Below are 24,225 nucleotides of genomic sequence, written 5' to 3'. Positions count from 1 at the left end.
TTTTGGGTACCTACATTTTCTTCTCAAGTTCAGTATGGCCTTAGCGTCTTGAAAACCATCCTGAGCTTATAAAACTGGGCCTGAAAAGGAGCTGTTCCCTAGTCAATGAAACTGGCTTCTGAATGGGAGCTCTTCACTCTGTGCTTCCTCTTTTCCCTGTGCAAGAAGTGAAGATGATAATAAAATGTGAACATCAAACCTTGCTTTGTGGAGCTCTTTGATCCACAGATGGAAGGTTATATAAATGCAAAGTGCTATCATTATTTATAAGAACACACAGTCAACAGCTCCTTGCAATCTGGTGCAGTGGAAATAAACAGGAAGGCACAAATTTAGCATGATGACTGCTGGATCTAATAAGATGCAAAGACAGACTGGCAAGACGTGAGTTTGTTTGAACACATGATGCTGTTTTACCAGTAACTGAGACATAAAAATTATGAAAAATTAATGAGAAAAGAATCACAGGTGATGAAAACTGGTCTGACCCCTCAGTGCAGCAATCTCTGGGAGTTTGCCTCAGTTTAATTTCCCTTATTGTCAAAGCCTTTCTTCCAAAGAAATGTATGTTTTAGAAGCAGACTGCTTTACTTCCAGGTATAAATTAATGTGGTTAAAATTACTCCTTTAAACCTGTGCTGACTTAAAAGTGATAGGTATTATGTTTAGTTGTGATGGAAATGCATTTTAACTAATAGCAAGCTGTCAGCTTCAGAAACTGAAATCCAGGAGTTATGTTTAAGAGGAACAGGTGGGAAGACAGATGCTCCTCTTATGCTAGAAATGAAAGAGCAAATTCCTGAGCTTCTGCCTGGCTTTAGAAAACAGCTTTCCCTCTGTCTGGTTGGTGCTGTGGGATCCCTCTTTTCCCTGTTTTGACCAATGTTTTGCTTCCAGTGAGTAGGAGCAGTACAGGAAGGGAAATACAAGCTCTCTGTCAATGTGGTTCAGCTTTTCCTTGGGGAGATGTCAGCCTGGAGAAGGAAGGGGAACTCACCAAAAGCTTGCTCACCTGTTGGTTCCCTTGGGGCTCAGATGCTGCTCAGCTTTCTCCTACCTGGGGATCGGTAATTTGGTGCAGACACTGCAGGGGGAGGGCTGTGTGTCCCCTTGCTGACTTTGCTTTGGGCACTGTGAGATCCCTGTCAGGCAACAGGGAAGGTGGTGCTGCCCACAGTGTTGTGTAGCCCCTCCTCTCTCCCTGCTCTCTGCTCCAGACAGACTGCCCAGGGAGGCACTGGCTGAGGGCTTCCTCTCCTTGCAGTGCTCTTCCTAAGCTCCAAATGAGATGCAGACATGGTTTGACCAGTGTTTGCTGGGGGATAGGGTGTTGTTTGGGCTGGGTTTGGAGATGCAAGGTGGGTTTTGGTGGCTGCTGTGAGCTGACCTGGTTAGGGAGCTGTATTACAGTGCCATCATGCCAAGCCCATTTGGACCGGTACTGCCTGGAGAGATGAGGTGAAACAGTGGCAGGGACACTGCATCTGGCTCCAGTCCCCCTCAGTGCCCACACAGGAACTTGAGGCAGCAGGGAAAAGTACATGGGCTAAGGGATGTTGGTTTTCACAGCACATCTTTGCTTAGGATTGGGAGACAGGTGAGGTACCTGGGGTAAGAGAGACCTGCTCAGGCTTACTGATTGCCTGTTGCACACAGACAGGCAATCACCATCTTATTTCAAAATCTTCTTCCCTCATGCTGTGCAAAACCTGCTGTCTGCAGACTTTTCTGAGCAGCTGCATTACTCCCTCCTGGCACAGGGATTTACTTGTGCTGAGCTCATCAGGGCCAGGCTACCAGCCATGTTCACTGCCATGTTGCTGAGGGCCCAGCTGGAGCTCAGCCTGGGAGGAGAAGATGCCTTTGCCTGCCTCCTCCAGCCCTCCAAACGGAGGGCAAGAATGAGCTTTCATGCTGGGCTCTCACAGGTGTGAGAAAGAGTAGAAGTTCAGCATAATTTGTAACTTTGCCTGCTGTTACCAACACTAAGATAGGGAATATGTTCAGAGATGGAACAAACATCAGATTTGCTTAAGGAATGACATGGATACAGAATGAGGTATTTCCCAGAATACCTCATTTCAAGAGTACTTGGTCTCAGGGTGTTCAAAGGATTTTGACCTGTCCCATATATCTTCTATTCCATGGCCAGTCATAAAGGTGATGTGAAATGACATGCTTGGTTAATACTTTTGGACTATGCTTGAGCTGGATGGAAACTATAGGTTTTGTGAAGTTGTGATCTTGTCTTTCACGGAGGTGTACGTTCTCTGGATTTTGTGTCATGCTCTGGAGGAATGAATTGGTTGGATATCCAAATGAGAGACACTTTGCCTAGTGCTTTGATGCACAGCATTTTGGACATATATTATGTGCAAAAAAACATTGTCTGACTTTTTTATGCTCATTCTTTGTGTCTTCATCTGTGCCTCCTGTTCAGTGAATAAGTCCTGATACTTTTCCAGAGTATGGAACTAGCTTTCTCATATGGGCTTTGCACTGCACACATGCTGTATTTCCTGTGAAGGTGTTCTTGCTTCTTAAAGCCCTTTGCATAAGCTGATAGATACTATAATTTCAGTGAAACATGAGCTCTTTCCTCTCATGGCTTCTGGATGCCTTCCAAAGTCATTGTTCTGGTTAACTTCTCTAATTCCCTCAAGAGGTAATGGTGCGCCTTGCTTGGTCTGGGAAAGGACACTGCCAGCCATAGCAGCGTGGATATGTCTCTGTGTGTACAAGTGGAGGGATCTGCCAAAAGGTCCTCCCTCATTGAGTGTCTGCAGTGGCAGAAACCAGAGCAGGGGGCTGGGTACCTGCTGTGGGTGAGGGATAACCTGGGCTCTATCTATTACATATTCCATAATCCATAATCCTATTAAATATTCCAGTATCCATAATTCCAGTTTCCATCTCAGTGTTCTCAAACAACCACACAGTTTTTCAAAAGGAGAGAGGATATATAACTCAATGGGCAAAATCACAAATATCTCTGCTGTTCTATGAGAGCTGTGATGTGACTGGAAAGCACATATAAAGTGAGTATCCCAACCTTCTCCTGCTGTTATACTTTTGTTTGCTGTTCAGCTGGACTGAAATTTGGGAACACTGTCAAGCAGAGGAGGGTGGAAATGTCACAGAAGTTACTTCCACATTCCATTGGGCATCAGCTCATGGAGAAGCACCTGTGCAAAGTAGAATCCGTCATGCTTTTGCCTGCTTGCTTGCTCGTTCTTGCCAACAAGCAGCAAGCCGAAATGAGCAGTATATGCACTCTGAATTGCTTTTCATTGCCAGTAAGCAGGTCCACAAATAGAGGAGACTGGGAAAAGGTGCAATATATCTCCATGTCCTCTGGAATATAGAACAGTTGAATATGTAGCAGGGTAAGCAAATCCATGGAACAACTTTTGTATTGTTGTTCTTATATCTGGGCAAACTACTTTATCATATGCTCAGGGCAGAGTTGTAGACACACAGCATCAGCTGTAACACCTTGTGCTGGGGTTAGCTAAGCCAGAATACTCCTCCAGAAACATGTTCTGGGCAATTTCCTCTGGAGTCCAGGAGCCTCCACAAAACATTTCTGCAGTGGGATGACAACTGAGATGAAGGTTGCTAATACTGGCACAGTCTGAAGAGAGATGGATTTTACTGCTGCAATATTATGTAACTGCTTTTGTCAGGCAGGATGAATCTCAGTTCTGGTGAAGTCAGTGTCTTTATTATGGACAGTGTCACAACTGTCTGTAGTGTCAATTCAGAGGAGGAATGACCTTTTTCATCTGTTGGGAAATGACACCCTTGTTTAATGGTGGTAGGGGCGGGGAAGAGAGGCAGCCTGCTCACATCTGATGGCTATGACAGCAGCACATCTCTGTTAGGCAGTGGTTGCCTGCTCTTAGTAGCTATCTCTACCGGAGATTCTCTGTCTGGGTTATTCTCAGTCTGCTACTACTAATGAAAGCCTGTTGATGAAGAAGCAGTGTCACTTCCCTTCTCTCTCTACCCGCATGCAGAGGTGGCCGATCAGGCATCTGATGGCTTGACCTGGACATCACAACCTTCCCAGAGAGAGGTCCCTGGACTCTACCTATTACAAGGGGCAAGAGAGGCAAGAGAGACAAGAGAGGCAAGAGACAACTTTCTAGGAGTCTTAGGCAGTCCTTCTGCTGTAGGGTGACATCAGCAAGGGGCAGGCAGCTCAGCTCTTAGCAGTGGTTGCAGCTCTGCCTTGCGAGGTGCACCCTGGCCAACACAGGGACAAGGAGACAGGAGCACCGTGTGGCTGTTGCACAGAGGGAGCCTTTATTCCAACGCCCTGAGAAGGAGGCCAGGGACAGCAGCTCTCTCCCAAACAGGGTAGAAACTGGGGGTTTTATGGGGAAAAGCAGGGGTGGTACAAAGAGGAAAAATAATCCATCCCAACGAATCTATATGAGGTTCCAAAGCATGCTGGGAACCCACCATGACCAAAGAGGATTTTGCAGTCCATGAGAGTTTGAGAAGATCTCGTCATAGCCCATTCAAGGGATACCTCTCCAAGCGAGAGGGCTGGCATGCCCATCTGTCTCCACATCCTCAGATCCCTTTTTGTTGACTGTGTCCTTCAAATCTTTCTCAGCTATCTGGTGATCTCCCCACAGTAACTGTTGAGCTAAACATATGTTCTTTTATTTTTTCCTTGTAAATCAACTCTTCTGACTCTTTTATCATGTTTTACTGCTCTCCTCTGAAATCTTTGGGCATGCTTCTGTCTGTTGGATGCTGAAAGCAGAATATAATCCCTCAGCTCTGGGTGCTGTGTGGCTGGAAAGGGCTATTACCTCCTGGAGCACCTCAGGGATTGGAAGAAAGGGATCTACTGCTGCAGGAGCTCTAAACTGTTGACCATCAACCAGCTTTTGCAAACCATGTAGCTGCCTTCATCCTCCTGGGCTAGCTGGTGCCCTCCACCCAAGAGGTCTCCTCTGTACAGCTGCAGCAGATTTCCATGGAGAGAGAAAACTGCCTTTCCCACTGCTGCTGCAGATGGTTTTCACCAGAACCTGTCCCAGCACTACGGCTCAGCCCAGTCCCGCTGCTGGCACCAGCAAGGGAGGCTGCAGGAGGAGAGGATGAGTTTGCATTTAATAGCAGCAACTCCTTGCCTTTGCAGCAGCCACAGCTGGAGGCAAGGTTCCTCCAGCTTTTTGTCCTTGCTGTAATTCATGGCCTGCTTGTGTATGAATTTATGATCTGTCACTGCTAAGCCTCCTTCAGTTTCACTGTTTTATGGGTTTTCCTCCCTCCCTTTGCATATCTTTTGTAGATCACCTATTTTTCCCCCTTCCATACTCTCTTTGCAATATTCATCCAAGGAGGAACTGATTTGTTTTTCATTCCAGACTGCAGTCTCTCCAGGTCTGTTGGTCTTCTTTCCCTCTCCCATGTTTCTGCTGCTTGCAATAGCTCTCACTTCAGGACCTAAAGGGCACAACTAAGTAAGGGAGAGTCACCAGGGCAGCAGGAAGGCATGGCCAGAGGAATGAGGCTCAGAGGCTGGCTTTGTACAGTGTGCACCATCAGCTCAGTGCACAGCATCAGCACAGTGCACAGCCCTGGCTGCTGAGCTGGCAACACAGTCTGCTGCTGATGTGGTTGTAATGATGCCTCTTTCTGTGGGGCAGCTCAACTGCAGCTTGTCCTCTGAAGCTCTGTAAAATATTTTTCTTCATAAAAATATACGCTTCCACATAAAGGCCAGTATGAGAGGACTTAGAAAGTCTACGAGGTCAGGCCTATGGTTGCACAGTTTGAATCCTGTCTTCAGGGAAATCTAGTGCAAGAGCTGGAGATGCTGGGTAGCTGTGGGAAAGTTTAGTTTTCTGACTAAATGCAATTGATGCTGGTGTTTTGACAGCTTTCAAAATTAGATGGTGCTTGCAAATACCCATGTCTCTTAATGCAAAATCTTTATGGATGGCAGTATCTGAAGGAAATATTCCCTGCAGGTTATGGTTGCAAATGATTGCTGATTTGTGAAAATCACGCCCCCCATAAAAAGCGATGGGTAGGTGGGGCTCTTTCAAGTCTTTCTCCCTGGAAATTTGAAGTGATTCATTTTGTAATCCAAATGTTTGTCCCTGAGCCTCCTGCTACGTTTCCAATCTTGCATTCCATCTGCATTCCAGCTAACACCAGCAAACCCCCACCAGCGCCTCCAGGGCCCAAGGTCTCCCAGCCAACATAAAAACTATCATCCCTGCTACCCTGAGATGGTTTTATTTGTGCTGCCTAGCAGGTGACACTGCACCTGAAACACAGCTGCTGTAGTGATTTAACCCCAGCTGGCACCATGCAGCAATTCACTCACACCTTCCCAGGTAGGGAGGAGAATTGGAAAGAAAAGATAAACATAGTGGGTTGAGATAAGAACAGTTTAATAATTGGGGAAAAATAATAATACTACTAAAAAATACTAATAATACCAATAATAATTATAATGTAAAGAAGAGAGAGAGAAGAATAAAACCTGAGAGAAACAAGTGATTCTCAACCCAATTGCTCACCACCCAATGACTGATGCCCAGACTGTCCCTGAGGAGTGATCAGCCCCTTCTGGCCAACTCACCCCTCTTAATGTACTGAGCAGGATGTTCTGTGGTGTGGAATATCCCTTTGGCCAGTTTGGATCAGCTGTCCTGGCCATGCTCCCCCTCCCAGCTTCTGCAGCTCCTCACTGGCAGATCATGGGAAATTGAAAAGTCTTTTACTTAGAGTAAGCACTACTTAGCAACAACTATAACATGAGTGTGTCATCAAGATTACTCTCATACTAAATCCAAAACACAGCACTCTAGTAATTACTAGGAAGACATTAACTCTGTCCCAGCTGAAACCAGGACACTGTCCTCCAGAGAGGGGACAGTACAGCTGCCTGTGCAACCAGGCCAGTTGTCATGGTCAACAGGCTGATGAATAAGAGATGAACAATGCCTAAACCCCAGTGGTTTAGCAGGGAAAGCAGGAAGAACTTCTCATTGACTGCCACAGCCATTGCCAGATGTTGTGCACAGAACTGAGGTTCACAGAACAGTATTGAGGTAAGGTTAATTTTAATTTTCTAACTGGTGGCCTCTTGCAGGACTCTCAGTGTGTTGATGGGCCTTCACTGGCAATGTAAATACCCATGTATGCAACAGGCAAGCACACATGCAAAATTACACAGGTGCAAAACTGTGAGTTCATACCTGAGGGATTACACTATTCATCAATTTGTGGGTGGAAAATAGAGCTCTCTGCTCCTCTATTTCCATGACACAGCAAAGAGGTGTCTGCAGTACTTGGGTGACCTGATATTCTTCTGTGGCCTCAAGGATTTGTGTCACGTTAAGCCACTTGTCTCAGGGAGTGGCAGAGTGTAGGGCAGGATTTGTGGGAAGATAGTTCTGGGCCACAGAGCCTGTGCAGGACAACACATGTTACAGCTTCTGGTGCTCCAAGCTTTCTGTGCTTGGAGAAAGGGAAAATGAGACTAAGATTTAATCAGAGCAGTTATTAGTGCTTTATAAAGAGTCAAGATGGAGCTACATTTTGTGTTTTGTGGGTATACACTAATTATTTGCTATTTATTTGCAATTCTGCCTTCAGATATGTTTGCTGTTGTCCCAGGTGTTCTTCAAAGGCAACATCAAAGATGGGATCCTGCCACTGAAGAACCAGCACATCCTTAAAATGGCCCTGAGAATTCTCCCATTTCTCTGATAATGCCTTTGCTTACTAGATCATGTTCTGTACACACAGTCCTATTAGCAGAACAGGACCTAATTTGTTTCTCTTGGCAGCAAATCAGAGCTGCCAGAGATCCAGGGTTCATGCTGAGTTAATGCTGAGTTCCCCACTCTGCCTGTAACTGAGCACCCAGTTGCTACTAAATTTTCAGACAATTATGAAAAAAAAAAAAGGAAAAGAGGGGGGATTATGGGGGAAGATTAAGAGAAAAGGAAATGACGTTCATATTTCCTGCATGACAGTTCAGATCATTATGTTTGGAAAAATAAATCTGCCTGCTACAATGGTGTGCAATCCCCTGTGAAATGGGGTGTGTATGTGTGTGGCTTCAGATTCCTGGGTTGGTTTTACAGATTTCTCTTTAGCAGCAGTGCTTAGCACCCACTGGTAACAGGTTAGGCATGTCCATTTTGAAACTGGAGCTGTCTAGGGAAGACTGAATGGAATAATTGATTTTTTTATCAGACACAATAATTGAGGAATAATGGAAAAGGAAAGCTCAGAGGAAGAAGGGCCTGGGAATTGTGGTAATACAAAGTAGAGGAACCCCTTGGGGACAGATCATATCAGCTGAAGTAGAAGAAATATATAGGCTTTTCTGTCCTTCTGGCCTCTTGTAATAGCAAAATGAAGAGGACAGCTGGGAGTATGAAGGGAAGAATAAAGCCAACTTCTCTCTTTCACTTTCAGTTTAACCCTCTGCTGTCTTGTGTAATTGAAAGTAAAATGGGATGTCCTGCTTTTCTTCCTTGAATTGATGGGTTAGGAAACTGTAATGCTGCTGAAAAACAATAGCAGTCCAGCAGGTTCAAGGGTAATGGGAAACAGGCGGGCCTGGTGGGTCTGGGTTTGGAAGATGCTCCTTGAAGAACGTCTAACAATAAGAAGCTCATGCCACCTCCTGGGTAGCATTTAAAGAATGTGTGGATGGTCTGCATCAAGAAAAACAAAACAAACCCAAAATATAGATAAATGTTTGAAAAAACATCAGGAAAACTTGGCATTAGCAACTGTCAATTTCCCTACAAGCTGCCTACAAAACACTTCTAGTAATTTATGGCACCTTACAATATCCCAGGTCACTGGGATGCACTGCCTTCCCTTGGAGAAACCTGTTATACCAAGTAGCATACTAATGTTTCCTGGTAAAGTTTTCTGAGACTTTCTAAATTAATTGATTTCTTCATCACTTCTTATGCTTCTCTTCCTTCCAGTAATTTTGCTGTCCCTCTTTTATATTTGCCTCCTTATCAGAAATGATCCTACTTACTTTTAGTCACTGCTTAGTGAACTCGTACAAACTTTGCTCTTTCCACCTTTTTTTGTGATTAGATGTCTCTATTCTGGTAATCAATATATCTTGCTTTGTCAATTGCTTTTGGGTATTGAAATGCCCAGAACAGAGAACAATAGTTTAGGTGTGACATCCATAGAGAAAGAAGAGCATGCTTTGCTGCTGCATAATCTCTACAGTGCTTCTGTACACAAACAAGGGGCTTACATTGTTTTGCCAAAGTCATATGCAATTTGCCCTCTATTATAGCCCTTAGTGTTCCAGTGTTGCAGCTATCTTTGCCATTAAGCACCTGTGGTTTGGGTTATTTTCCTCCTCCCTCCCTGATCTCAGATAATTACTTTTTTCCCCTAAGCTTAATGTTTCATTTGGGTAATTTCTTCCTGTTGTTTCAATTTCTCCAGCTCCCAGTTTGTTATTTCTCCTCCTTGCTTGCCTTTGAAAGCAGACTCTCACATCCTCTTTACTCTTTCCCCCCAACTACTCCACATATCAAATGAAGATATTAATAAAACCAGAATAAACAATGGAACAATAAGAGCCTTGCTGCAACACCCCTCCTGATGCTCCCCTTACTGGGGACATGCCACTGGGCATGGCTTGCAGATTTGTTCTTGCTTTGTTACGTCCACATCTGTGCCTTCATGAATTTGTTTTGCCTCTGTAAGAACTCTGAAGTTGCTTTATGAAATTTCCTCCTGCATCTGGTGCATTTTCTTTCCCCATCATAATATTTTTAGCTAGTGTGTCAGGAATGCAAGCCAGTGTACCCCAATGTGATCAGTCATTTCCCAATGCTCCTAACACACAGTGCTCCTCTATACCTTGCTTGGCAGCCCACTTGCTTTGCTTGTGCTTCTCAGCTTTGCTTTACATTTATCTCCAAACTTTTCCCAGTTCCCCAAACACCAATATACATCCTTAACCTGTGGTGTATGCAGCCCTTTGCAGTTCCCTTCCAAGCTTGCTGCAGTTTATAGGACCAGAGCCTCAGCTGGTATAAATTGTTATGGCTCCACAGAAATCAATTGAGCTATATGATTTGTTCACCAGCTGGACATCTGGCTGGGATTTTATGAAAGACCATTGGCCTGGACTGCAAATAGGGCATTAAAGGTCCCTAGGGCCAAGTGAGCTTGGGGAATGGAGGGGGGAAAAAGAAAAAACAAGAGATACTGTGGAATAAGCCAGCTCTAGCAGCCAAAACACCTGGAAAAGAGCCAAATGAGACAGAGAAGACCATCAGCATGGACTTCTGTACTCTGAAAATGTCATTAATTGTACTCCCTGCAGAGATCTCTCACCTCCTTATTTTGATGCTCCACCTAGTCCTTATACAAGTTCTTATTCTTAGTATTGGGTCATGCCCCATTCTATTGTATTTCAGCAGTGTCTCTCCTCAGGTAGCAAGACTCTTACTGTATAAAGTGCTGTACATGCACAAAAACACCAAAAACTTATCTTAGAAACCTGCACACCACCTGCTACCAGTCGATACAGGCTGTGAGCAGAATACTGCTATTGAAAAAGAGCATGGGCAACTTGAGAGGTAGTGAGGCTTGTCCTTAATGCTGGGAAAGTTGACCCCATGGGCTCCTGCTTCCTCTACCTTCTTCCCTCCCTTCCTCAGGTCCCATTGCCCCTTTTCTTTTGGCAAATCTCCTCCTGAAAGCAACAAATCTATTGGGCTGTATTGCTTAGAACAAGATAGTAAATTACAGTAATACCATGATGCCTTGTGTCAGTAGCTAACACTGTGTGTCCTCCTTTTTCAAAGAGGAAAATGGGAAGCAGGAAAACCCCTCAAAAGAAAAATGCTTTCAGAAGATGTCAGGAGTGCTCAGTGCATAACCTGGCTGCTGCTAGTGAAATCTCAGGGCCACGGTCCTACAGAGTGAGAAATCACTCAGCTTGTCCTAGCTGAGCCACAATAGCTCACTGCACACCTTCCCTCAGCTCAAGACAAGGTGTCCTTGGTGAGCCCTTGCAGGAGGAGGTCTGAGCAGAGCTCGGTGCCCACTGGCTTGTCACCAGCCCCGTGTGCCAGCAGGCAGCTGCTGGTGACCCTGAGCAGAAACTCTTGCACTGGAAAGGGGCCTGTGCTGCTCACCTCTAAGAAACAATTTGTACTTGAGACAGAGAAAAGCTGAGGCTTCTAGCAATCATTAGGAAAGCACTGAGGTGTATAAGCTGTTGGGTTGTTAGTCATTTGGGCAGTCCCCAAGAGGCATTTGTGTGGATGGGAGGGTGAAAAATGTGCCTTTACAACATGTGTAAATGGCAACCAATTTTTCTTTTTTTTTTCTTCCTTTTTTTTCTTTCTCCCGAGTGCAAAAGGCCTATAAAACAATTAGAGCTTAAAATTGGACTCCTGGCAGAGAAGGAGAGAGGGAGTTTATGCCTTGTTAAGTGTAATCAGTCTGGTGATCAAGGGACAATTTCAGCTGCGTGAGATATAATTACATCATAAACTCCACATTACAAACAGGTCAAGCAGAGGTGAAAAGGTAAAGAGGGAATAAACTACTACACCCTTTGGGGGACGTGGCAGAGGAGACTTTTCTGGACTCCATTCCCAGGGAAACTTCTCCAGCTGGAATGGGAGCTGTGAGCATGCAGGAGAGGCAGGCTGGCACCTCAGGGCTCCTGCCTGCCCTCATTCCGCCGGGCAGCTGGACAGGCGACAGACACACCTGAGGTTTCACATCTGCCAGCTAGGCTGGAATCTTACTTGGTTAAATATTAATCGTGTTTCAGAAAACAGAGAAACATTTCTTTGTGGCCCGAAGCTGGAGGAGTGTTTGTGGCTTCTCTGCCAGATGAATTTAGGATGACAGCCAGCTACAAAGAAAAATGAGGCATAAATATCCCTCCCAGGTGGTGGTGACACACCTGAGGCTGAGGATGAAGAGCCTGTTTGCAGGGACAGGGGCTGCAGCACAGCTCAGCACCGAGCTAGGGAGAACATGGTGCCAGAACAGCTGTGGGAATGCTGCTCTGGAGCCCACTGCCCAGAGGTCCCACACCTCAAGCAGGATCCTCAAGGTATCTCATCAAAGGAGTGATCGTGCAGAGCTCAGCACCAGCTTGTCCCTGTCCCAGGCTACCTGTGGCAGCAGTGAGAAAGGGTCTCTTCCTTTCATGCAGGAAATCACATCAGGCACAGGCATGGGACCAGACTTGCCCTGGAGGCTGCCTCTGGTTGGATCCACATGGGATACATTTCAGAAACACTTCTTAGAGCACAAATGGCTGCTCGGGTCTATCCAGAAAAAATAAAAAACAAAAATCTGGTTTAACCTTTGCTACTTTAGGTAAATACTTTTGGAGGTGAGGTTTTGAAATGAGGAAAACTGAGTAATAAAAAAGAAGGAACATAGTGAGAAGACATGGGTTTATTTAGGAACAGTTTTAGGAAATGTAAGATTTCTCAGCTTAGGGACTTGAATTATTGACAAAAGATCAAAATAATGTTGGGAAATTCTTCTTTCATAGTTTTCTGTCTCAAAAATATCTGAGCATTTTAAAAACAGTTGTGTCAGTAATTGTGGTCCTCATTTCTGGTTTTACTGCTTTATAGACCAGAGAACTCTATCTGGGATCAAGAGTTCCAGTTTTTACTTGTCACTGACATGCTTCATGTTATTAGATAAATCACTTAACCTTTCTGTGACATACTTCCCCATCTGTAAAATGAGGTTCATAATCATACTGCTTACTTCACAAAAGTGTTAGGAGAATGAATTATCACTGTTTTTATAAGCACTTTTATCTCTCTCTGGGGCAAAGACTGGAGGTTTTTCTGTGCTCATGCAACAGCACAGGAGTCCTGCTCTGTGATGGATGTTGGTAGGCTCTATTAGATATAGAAAGATAAAAATTAAATATAGCTTTTGACAATGCAGTAAACAGGGTTTGCAAGTATGACAATAAGAATGGGTTACATTAAAAGAGCAGAGCCTCTTTTTTTTTTTTTTTTTTTTTTTTGTGCTGAAGGAATGATCAATTAAGTATAGTGATAGTATCCTGAAATACAGCCCTACCTCAAAGCGGGCAGTGTAACCATTCTTCTGTAAAAGATGGAAAAAATTATTGATGTTTATACAGCCCTATGAATTGAATATTTTTACTTAGAGTGTTTGGAGAATTTGGTCAAGACCATGTTGCATTAAGACCTTTACAAGCCCAGAGCTGGAGACAGTCCTCACCCAAAAGCATTTGAGACCAAAAGAGACACAGCATGAACTTTAGAGAAACTATGTCAAGAGAAGTAGAAATACATATGTCCAAGAACACACAACAGGTCATTGCCAGAGTTATTTTAAGTCACTCTTGTCACTACCTCCTTGTGACTATTGCTCCTGTGCTGTTCCTGGACTGCAGGCCAGCTCTATTCAGACAGGCTTGGTGCTGTTACTAGGAGCAGAAACAAAAATGCAGACTGGCTAATCTGGAGGTTTAGTGACCATGCAGACAACTGAGAAAGCAGGGAATTGGGGAAGTTTGAACTGGCTTTTGCAGTGGGACCATCACCAGCAGCAGTCAATGCAGCCTTGGCTAGTGCCTGATGTTGTTGTCATGGAAGAGACTTTCATACATCAATCAGATCCAAGGCAGTCATAAGTAAGGAGCTCAGCACTTACTGACATAGCACATTTAAAAGGACTAATTAGTCCCTGGTGCTGTCTACGAGGAAAGACTTAAGCTGCAAGGAGCTGAACAGAGTTTCACAGGATGGCAGTGAAGAAGCCTGGATTAAACCCTGCTGTGAATCATTACTGCCACAGCTGTAGCATCATAGAGACTGCTCACAAATATCTCTGTGTGAAGTTGGGCTGACACCATTAGGCATCTTTTTGAGGCATTCCCTTCATGACTGGCTCAGTCCTTCCTACTCATGCCTGTCTTTTTGGACCAGCACAGAGGGAGTAAGCAAGGGTCCGAGTTTATGGAGAGAATTACAGCTCTGGCTTTGCTTTGGGACACAGAAGTGGCTCCTAACTCCTAGCTGTGCCAAGAGCAGAACTCACACAGAATTACTGCTCTTGTGTCTAGGCCACTTGGTCACCTTCCTTTGACTTTGGGGAACATAGCTTTTGTCATTTTCCTGAAATAGAAGGGCCATAATTTCCAGGAGTTTTAGGGACCCTTCTCAGTATGGTTTTCCAAAGAGTTTAAGGAAGGCTCACACTCTGGAGGATCGGCCCCCTGCCCAAGTTACCAGGGATGGTAAGGGCAGGGGTATGGAGATGAACAGCTGGGGCTTGAGGAGAAACCAGACAGGAGCTCATGGAGCAGGGGATGAGCCTTGTCCAGTCTGGATGCAATCACACTTGGACCGTGAGCCATCGTGGGACCTGTAGGACAGTCTGTGGCATTTGTCTGATAGTTTCCTGCAGTGCTGCCTGATCCTGAGGTGGGCTCCAGCTGCCAGATGAGGAGAAGCAGGCACTACAGGACCAGACAGGCTCTCCAGTCATGCCACCCACATACAAAGTATACCTGTCTGAAGAAAATTTAGAGGGGAACTGTTTTGTCTGCATGCTTGCAGAAGCCAGTGGAAGTGCACTGTATTTTTATTCCCTATAGTTCTTGCCCAGCCTGGAGCCATCTTGGCTTGGCAATGTGGTGATGTCCCTGGGGCAGTGCTTGCATCAGGATTGGACACCCCTCCTGCCTGTGCTCCCTGTGCTGTCCTTTGCTGCAGGGGAAAAAACCCCAAAGAAATCTGTTAGCACACCAAAGAAATCTGACAGCAACTGGAAAAGAGCCCAAAAAGTTGAAACCTGCCATCAATGTGGGAAAGGATGAGAGAGAAAAATTATGCCATGCAGTCCTGATACCACTATTTCTTGGCAGGAGACAGCTGCCTGTGCATCTCAGATAACTTCCCAGAGTTAGAAAGCACAATCATAACTCAGCATAGAGGAGCAAAGAGCTTGGAGACAAAGCCCCCATTCTTCTGCTGATCCTTGAGGGAAAATCGATGTCCTTCCCACCCTGACTGGACAGTCTGACCAGCTTGGCTCCTCATGCTTTCCAAACCTTCTGTGCAGTGGTTGGCTCTGTCTTCCCACCCTGCTGTCTCAGACAAAATCACTGTCTGCAGAAGGAAATGCCTCCAGCAGCAGGGCTGAATCTGGCCACGATGCCATCACTTTCCCTGTGCTGCTGTGGTGAGAAATCATGGATGGGTTTGGTTAATCCCAGTTGGACAAGCAGCCCAGAATTTGGCTTCTCCCAGTTTCTAAGGACTGAGTTGCATTATCTGACCACACTTGGTGGTCACCTAATACCTGTGTCCAGGCTTTTTCATCCTTGGAAAAGGAAATAGCTGACATATTGCTTTGACTGTAACTGTTAAAAGGAATCTGCCTTCCAGCTGAAGCAAAACTCCAGGAAATCCTTAACAAAACTCCCAGCAGTGTCAGAAAAGTGACAAGAGACTGAAGCAAGGGCTTAATAATGGAGTGACTCTTCCAATCAATTGGTGTGAGTTAATTAATTAATTGCTGCAGTTGCAATGACATTCCCTCTGGCTGAGTAATTGGGGAAATCAGCCACCTGAGGCTCTTAGGGAGTTAATTGCCTTAAACTTTGTTAAAGCAGAGTGATAATACCATTTAAAAAATGCTATCAATGCACATTTCTTGTCTTTTGGGATCTTCCAAACCCATTCTTCATTTTGCAGAGCAAAACCTTTAGAGTTTTACTTGGAACAACTGAGTAATGGAGACAGATGAGGTGGAGAAACAGGGAGCACAACTGTGAAATACAAGTTCTGTATCATCTGAAACAGGAGCCATGCTGGTGAATTTGAAATACCCTGAATCACTCTCCAAACTTTCACTGTCCATCCAGACTCCTGTCCCTTCTTAAATGTTTTTTTCTCCATCAGCGAGTAAACTTTCCCTACTCTCTTGGAGTCAATATTCTCTTTTAAGCCTTGTATGAAAATACTTTTCTTTTTTTCAACCTGATTTTATCTCAAAGAAGTGTTGGTAGACATAGGAGAACTATTCTGGGAAGAGAAGAAACCCTTCTACTGCCCCTTTCACAGCTACCTATTTTTCAGGCTGAAGCTGAGCTCCTCTGTGCTTTAGACCTCCCTCTCAAGTGAACCCTTTGAGATCTTTGCAGGACATTTGGTCTTCTGTCTGTGGAAGTGGGTATTTTTGGCTGGAGCCCCTGCAGATATCTTTTTAAGGAGGCAAAGTGGAGGCCTTTGAATGATGTCAAGCTGTCCTGAGGCAAAACTAGCCCTGTGCCAGCAGCAGAAAAATCCCTGTCAGAAGGCTTAGACTGTGGTGTGTCTGGCTCTCATGCCTCTGTGCTCTGCCTGCACTCTCTGCCTGTTAGTCTGTGGCTCCAACACACAGTTACTCCAGGCAGCTGCCTTTGCTTTCCTGCCCAAGGCTCCCATCTGTTGCTCCTGCAAGGTTTTGGCTCCCTGACAAGTGATGGAGCTGGAGAAAATTCTCTTTCCAGCACTTAGTTTTCCCTGGCTATAGCCTGCTAGAAAGCTTCACCTCTTCTTGATATTTCTGACTGGAAACAACCCACAAAAATTAAGCTGGAATAAAGAAACCAAAAGAAGGAAACAGTTTTGTCTCTCAAAAGTTCATCATATGACAGACAATGAATGTGTACAGAAGAAGTATTGAGAACTTGACGATATCAATTCCCATAATTTTTATCCCAGTTGTTTACAATGTTCTTGTCCTTGTTTTCCTCATAAAGCCCTTTGAGTCCTGCTATTATAGCACAGTCTCAGTTTGTCAAAAAATGAAAGGAGAGCATAGCCCTTCAAAAGATGGAGGAGAGATTGAAATTGTTAGACCGACAGCCTCAGAAAAGGGAACAAAACCGAGCAATTAGTGTTATAAATGGTACGTTTAAACATTCCACAGATTTTATAGGGCCATAATAAAAATTTTCTTATTGCTTGAGGCTGGCAAAACTGGTATTTTCTTCTTTTTCCACCATGAAGCATTCCTGGTCTCCAAGGGCCTTTTGGGGAGGTGACTGGGGGCTGAGTGTCTCAGATCTCCCCGCTGCAGCCCTGTCAGAGCTCCCAGCGAGGGACGCCGCAGCTCTCAGAGGCAAACCGCCGTTTTCTCCCTCTATCTTATCTATCAGTCACTTGGTGTGGGAGCTCATACACATATTATTAAATATAAATACAAACCCCAGGCACACATTTTTATCCTTAAGTAATAAAATCTAATGGAAGAATTTACAGTCATGGGTTGTAAAGCAATAATAGTTGTAAAATCATTTAGCCGGGTTCAAACACAGGTGAAAGGAGAAGTTCAGAAGTTCGGCATCTAAATATGTTTCCTTGCAGTTTCCTATGACAAACAGCAAATCCCCTATTGACAGGGTACCAGTAAGGAAAGAGCAGAACTGCTCTCAACAGCTCTACTTGTATTTTTGAGTTCATGCTTGTTCAAGTTTATTACTTCTGAAGTGCACTTTCTACGGGTCAAATTATTCAGTGGGTAGTAGTGAGAACTGGCTGAAAAGATCACTGCAGAGACAACAGAAATCCAAATTTCTCTATGGTGCCACTCAAGCCCAGTGAAGGGTGAATAAATTTTTTAGTTGAGACATTATACACACGATGTACCACAGGTGGAAACCACTGGCATTACCTGGAGGGAAGTTCTTAACACAAGCAAGCCTGGGCTGTTTCCATTGGCACCTAGTGCTCCACCAAAAAGACTTAGATGCAATTATCATTAAGATACTTACATGTATATTGCTTATATTCCAGTTTCTGCCATTTCTAGCAAGCAGCACTTTCTAGCAACTGCTGTTTACTACATGTAGCCATTCTAAGTTGGGCAACAAATTTGTTAAATGGCTTCACCATGCCAAAGCATAAAACACATACTCGGTTCTTAAGAGATTGAGCCCATCTTCTTGTGCCTCTGTTGTTTATTGTCTAATATTGCTTTACTGTTTATTGGTAAGAATAAAAGCTAGTAAACCCAGGCCTCAGGAGTTGCACAAAGCACATCAGGTGGCTGACTTTAAACTCCAGGTCCTGCCTGCCATGTGATGCCAGCCCAAGGCACTAAGACAGGAACGAGGTAGGAACCCCACAGCTGTTGTTAGTTCTGCTTCTACTGCTGCATTACTTAACATCCCACCTGAACTTTGTCCTAATGATGGGGACAGATAAGTTATAAGGTTGCTCACTGGATAAGAAGATAACTTTGCCCTATGCTTCATTTCGTAATTATTTTTTAAAGAACAAATTATTAGAAGGTGTGAGAAGTACTAAACAGAGTGTACCTTCTCTCAATAAAAAAGGACTCAATTTCTTCAGCAAGCTAGCAGCAATGTGATAACTGTGATGTATGCAACACAAGAACTTTAGCATTTCATGGTCTTTGGCACTTTTTAACTTAATTAACCTTGGCAATCTAAACTACTTCCAGCGAATCACAGGTGTGCTCCCACACAAGTCCCTGTTACCGCCCTATCTGAAGAAATGTCACCACTTCCTCAAAGCAAATCAAACAGTCATGATTTTTTTCTGGGAATTGAAGAGATTCCCTGTAATAACAATATGCATAAAACATATCTAAATGTCCTGAACTCTTACTGGCACAGGCTCCCATTCTGGTGTTGTGCTGTTTCCACACTCTGGGATGCCTGGTGTGCTGAAGCAGGCAGGCAAACAGCTAATTCCCAGCAAAAAGCCCATTACTCCTTCTGCGCATACAAGTACATCATCCTTTCCCATGTTGTCCTCTGCACCAACAGGCAGCAGGAACAAGCTGCCCAGAGAAGATTTCTGATGGGCTACCAGGGGACTTAGGGGACACTGTGGTAAGACAGGGGCTTAGAAAAATGCTGAAACCCATCACTGGTGAAAGTGAAGATGGCTTCTCTATTCTGCTTGGTTTCTCATGTTGCCAGGCTGTTCTTTTAGGGTTTTGTTTGAGAAAAAAATCAGAAAAATCTTTTGCTCTGGTGGAAGTTAACACATTATCAGTTTTACTTTTTCACCTGCTTTGCTCCCTCTGTCTGTTCTCTTTTCTTCTTATGCTCTGTGCTGTTTCTTTCTTCATTTAGTCCTAATTCCTGGTGTGATTTGCTTTCCACTGCCCGGCTCTTTCCTCAAGGACAGGTCACAGAAAATAAGCACAGGGTCACTGGCTGGAAAAAAAGGGCATCTCTGTGGATTGCCCCCATGCTGACCTCTTCTGAGAGTTTACACAGTCTTGCCTGCAAAGAAATTGTGCTGGACACAGAGCAGGTTTGCAAGGCAGGTTCTCTGGAAGGCAGTCAGCATTTTGGCTGCCTGGAGGGGCTTGGTGTCTCCCTCTCTGTGCTGGTCTCCCTTAGATGCCAGCCCCACTGGCTACAACACCTTCAAACCTTGTTGGAAGAGGATCATCAGCTGAGAGACACATGGATCAAGAATTGTTGCCTGCCCTGGGATGGGAGATCCGTGTGTTGGGCTTCTGGTGCAGCAGAGTAAATCTAGAGAGGGCAGTTTACTGGGAAAAGATCCCAGGCCCAGTTTACAGGGTTCAAGCGAGCTGAACAGTGCTGCTACTGATAGAACTGTGGCCTTCAAAGCAACAGAAGGTCTGGCCCTGCATTTGTCAGGGATAAGGTTAACCCCAAAATGACTTGCTTCATGACAAGTAACCAAATTTTGGCATCTTTTTTTCATACATGTCTTTACCCTCCTTCAGTAAAGTTTTGCAGCTGACTACAAGATTTGTCAGTGCAGTCAGATGCCCTGAGATGGACCCTGGGAGCAGAAGACAAGCAAAACTATCTAGAGTTTGCATCCTTCAGGGATCCCCAGGGAGCCTCATTTCTTCAAATGAACAGCTCCACTACTGCATGAGGCAACTGGGACAAAACAATTTCTTCAGCTTCAAAAACGGGCACAAAAAAGCACCACATGCACAATGGCTCACGCACTCAGGGCAAATGTTTATAGTACAAATTTAGCATTGACTGAAGCAGATTAACAACTGGCTGCAGAATTTTATCCACATTCTCCTGTCCCCCAGGACATCATGAGTCAGTGAGCAAGCTGTTGACAGCATGAGATCAGAACTTATCAGCCCAGCAGTAGTTCATACCACCTTGGGCATCAGAACCTGCAGGTGGAGATCAGTGATGAGAGCCAGGGCTACTGATGTTGTTGTTAGGGCTTGGTGGGGTTTTAATTCCTAGCCTGACAGATGTCAGACAATGGGGACAAAACACTGGCAAGGGGAAAACAAGAAAACATTACGGTTCAGAGAGCAGATACTGAATCTGCATCTGCAGGGCTTTTTGTGGTGGATTTGCAGTGGGTCAGTTTGACCTACAAAAATTAGCTCCCCCTGCAATCAGGAAAGACTCTGCATGAGGTGGTTTAGAGCAACTGAAATGAGGCTCATGTCTTTGCCTGACCTGTAGAAAGAACCTGAATTTGTACCTAATACATGAGGTTAAGTGCCAGCCACAGCACCATCAGGGCTCCTGGTATCCCAATACATTAAAAATACCAGAGAGATGAATGCAAGTAACATCACACTTACAGCAAATGGCAAGGATGCACTATATACAGTGCTGCTTCTCAGGAAATTGAAAAAACGATGCCTTTCTTTATGAAGGAAGACAAGAAGATTTTTCTTATTTTCTGTGTAGACACAGAAGCAGAATTTGGAAACATTGGTTAGTGGCTCACGCTATATCACTTGATTGGAAAGGGTGGTTGTTTCTCACTTGTCCCTAAAATGGCACAATGGATTCCATTGTGGCACTTGAGGGTTAAACCTTTTCATGGGCCACATTACATTCCCTTATTTAGCTCCATGCTCCATTGCAGCACCACCAAAACCCAGATTGGTTTATGACCTGCCTCAAACAACGTCTTGAAGTCCAGAGCTGTCAGGAACCATAGTATAATTGTAAATGAGCTAAGCTGTTTGGGAGGCTAATTGCTGCTAAGTGACTTGATTGTCTCATGCAGAGAGACAAACCTCTGTAGCAGGAAGGTCTTTCTGCTCCCATCTCGCGTGTACAGTGCAGAACCGGGGTCATGTAGCAGGTGGCTGATTAAAAAAAGTAAATGCAAAGGCTGCTGGCCTGCCCAGTCTGTCACATACCAGTTTCCAGTCTATGGGGCTCGACAGCTTTCTGGAGCTTTTGAATAACTTGGGTCTTCTCAGAGGGTTTGGAAGGTGCTTTTCTTCAGGAGGAAGACATAGTTGTCAGGTACTCCCTCCAGCCTCGTGATGGTCCCCAGCCTCTGTGTAAATCCACAATAATTCTATTTTTGAACCTTTATTTCCTCATACCCTGGCACTGCTGAGGAGCTTTAAGTGCAACTCCAAGCAGACTGTGTGGTATGTGCAGGTCACTGCTAAACTGCACTTTCTCATGAGCACCCACTCTGCCCAGGGGGAGCTGGGATTCTCCTGAGCTGGTCCCAGGCAGTAAAACCTATGCTATCAGCATTCATCATTTGATGAAATGAGCTTCCTATTCCTCCTTTTCTCACCTAATGGGCAGAGCAGGGTGGTGCTACAGGAGCAGACAACACCTGGGAAGCAGAGACAAGCAGCTGTCCAGTTCCATGCACTGGCCTGTGTAGCTACCTCTTTCAGCATAGGAAATGGCAAAAAGTGGCAGAAGCGAAGCCAGGCTCTGAGGCAGGATCACAGCTAGGTGCTGCTCAGGGAACATGAAAGAAAGGACTGGGGGGATGTGTGTCACACCTGATGCTGTTATTGGCAATGCTCACTGTGTGTGACCTTGCACCAGACTTCCCTGATGACTGCCAGTCCCCTCTAGGCATTTTGCCTTTCCAGAGGAGGTATTTAGGAACAGCATCTGTCAAGAAGTAGGATGACTCTGGGCCAGACTGTTTGGCATGTGTTTCTTGGTACGTGGGGAGACACAGATGTATTGCATACAATTTCTGCAAATGCTGAGGGCCAAATATCAGGCTGAAAAGCCTTTCACATGGCAGGAAATCCAAGATGTGGGGCAACAAAATATTTCCTTTGCAAAGGAAAATTCCATCACCCAGAAGACTGTGATTTTATTTCTCCATGGCATTTTGACTGGCATGTGGGCATTGCCATTATGGTGGGCAACGCAACCATTGCTTAGAGCAAGTGATAAAGCAATCAGGATTTTTAGCTGAATTTTGCCACAAAGAAAAGAAAAGTAACATAAAAAGTAAGATAAATCTTTAGTCTTTATTAGGATAAATGGGGCAAAGCTTAGATTAAACTCTGCTACTGAAGCAGCATTGATTGTGGGTAGGAGTTGCAGAGCTCAGCAATAGGAAGGCAACCGTGATGCCTTTGGTTAATGAACACATTCCTGCTGTCATCAGCCCAGGCTGCCTTTGCACTGCCCAGCTAATAAGAGAGAAAAAAAAGTTGCTCTGAGTTTTTAATATAGCTCCTGCCTAGTGTGTTGATTCCATCTGAGTTTGGCTCAGGTATTTTTCCAGCCTAGGGAGAAAACTCTGGGGCTTTGACGCCATTCCTGCTTGGGAAAAAGAAACCATTAGCAAAGTGTTGTGCAGGAGCTTGTACCACACAGGGTGGTGAAATTCTACTCATTGTGATGCTGCAAGATGTAGCAAGATAAATAATTTTAAACACAGAGCCAGTAGAGAATGTGTCTTTTCCCCCTTAGATTTTCAGATGACCCAGGCGTAACAATGAAAAAAAATAATCCCTTGAAATGACTTGTTGCTGTTTAAGCATCAAGATTTAATACACTACAGGATGGAAATATATGGGAAGCATCTGTCAATGTGTCAGGATTTTAAAACAAGGAGAGTAAAAACAAAAAAAACCAGCTAACAAGAAAACTCCCAAGTGGACAAAATGGAGTTTGTCTGAGAAAGACTACCCAGAAAGGATATTGCTTTGTTTTCGATTGGATTTTTCAAGCTTTGTTGTCCCCTCATTCTATGCTCAATTCTTGGTGCTCCTAGGAGACTCTGCCTGAAATGTCAGAGTTAATTTACACCAGGAAAATTCTGTGAGCCTTTGTAGGAAACCATGAACCACCTCAGTGTGTTTCACATATTTTGATTCTTGCCCAGAGAAGTTGTGGATGCTCCATTCCTGGAAGTGTTCAAGGCCAGGTTGGATGGGGCTCTGACAAATCTGGTCTAGTGGAAGGTGTCCCTGCACATGGCAGGGGAGTTGGAACTGGATGATTTTTAAGGTCCCTTCCAACTCAAACCATCCTGTGATGCTGTGATTCTTTGATTACTTTGCCAAGTGAAGCAGCTCTCTTGTAGAGAAAAGCTGAGTTGGGGCAGTGAGTGGCAGTCCACATCTGACACGCTGTGCATCTGTGGCGAGTCCAGGTGTTTGCCTAAGCTGTCCCCCATTTTCAGGGATCTGTGCCCATATGGTGGTGCCAGAGTGAAATCACTGTGGAAGGAATTGAGAATCCAAATTTTGTAAAATGCTTCCAAATTTGTGTAGTTGGTGAATGCAGACTGCTTTTCTGTAGCAAAGAGCTGGTGGGAAGAAACTCTTCCTAATGTGCCCATCTCTCCCTCTTCTGTTCTGGAGCCTGGCTCTCTGGTGAAAGGCTTCCTTGAACAGGGGGAAATGAAAGTGAATACAAACCTGTTAAGAAGAAACAAGATCATTTGGCAATCAGCCAAGGAAAAGGATTTCTATTTCTGTTCAGTCACATGGTCTGCATCACCAGAAGGCTTTCTTCTTGTTTTGTGTTTGGGTAGCAAAACCCATCATTGTCAGTAGAGAAATTGTGAGGCCTGCCTGATCTTCCCAGAGCTTTTTCAAGTTGATCTTTATTGGCACATATGTCTCAAAATTGATGGCCCATGCAGAGAGAGATTTTATTCATTCCAAGTGCAGGTGAGATGGGGATAAGAAAGGATGTATGTGTGACACAGTCATTCACAGTGCCCAGGGAGCCACCTGTGGGATACCTGGGGATTCTCCATCTGCTCCTCCCCACCAAGGGGACTTTGCTGTGGTGCAGCTCCTGGGTTGGTGTCCCAAAGTAACTTGCAGGCTGAACCTGGCTGGTGTCTCACCACGTTATTGCTCTGCATTGGCCAAAACTCAGCACACCTCAGCTGTCACATCATTTTGCTCTGAGGTGACATTTAGCATGACCCATGCCAGTTC

The sequence above is a fragment of the Zonotrichia albicollis genome, chromosome 4 (genome assembly GCF_047830755.1).
Source record: "Zonotrichia albicollis isolate bZonAlb1 chromosome 4, bZonAlb1.hap1, whole genome shotgun sequence".
In the NCBI taxonomy this organism is placed as follows: Eukaryota; Metazoa; Chordata; class Aves; order Passeriformes; family Passerellidae; genus Zonotrichia; species Zonotrichia albicollis.
This window is presented reverse-complemented; position numbering follows the sequence as displayed.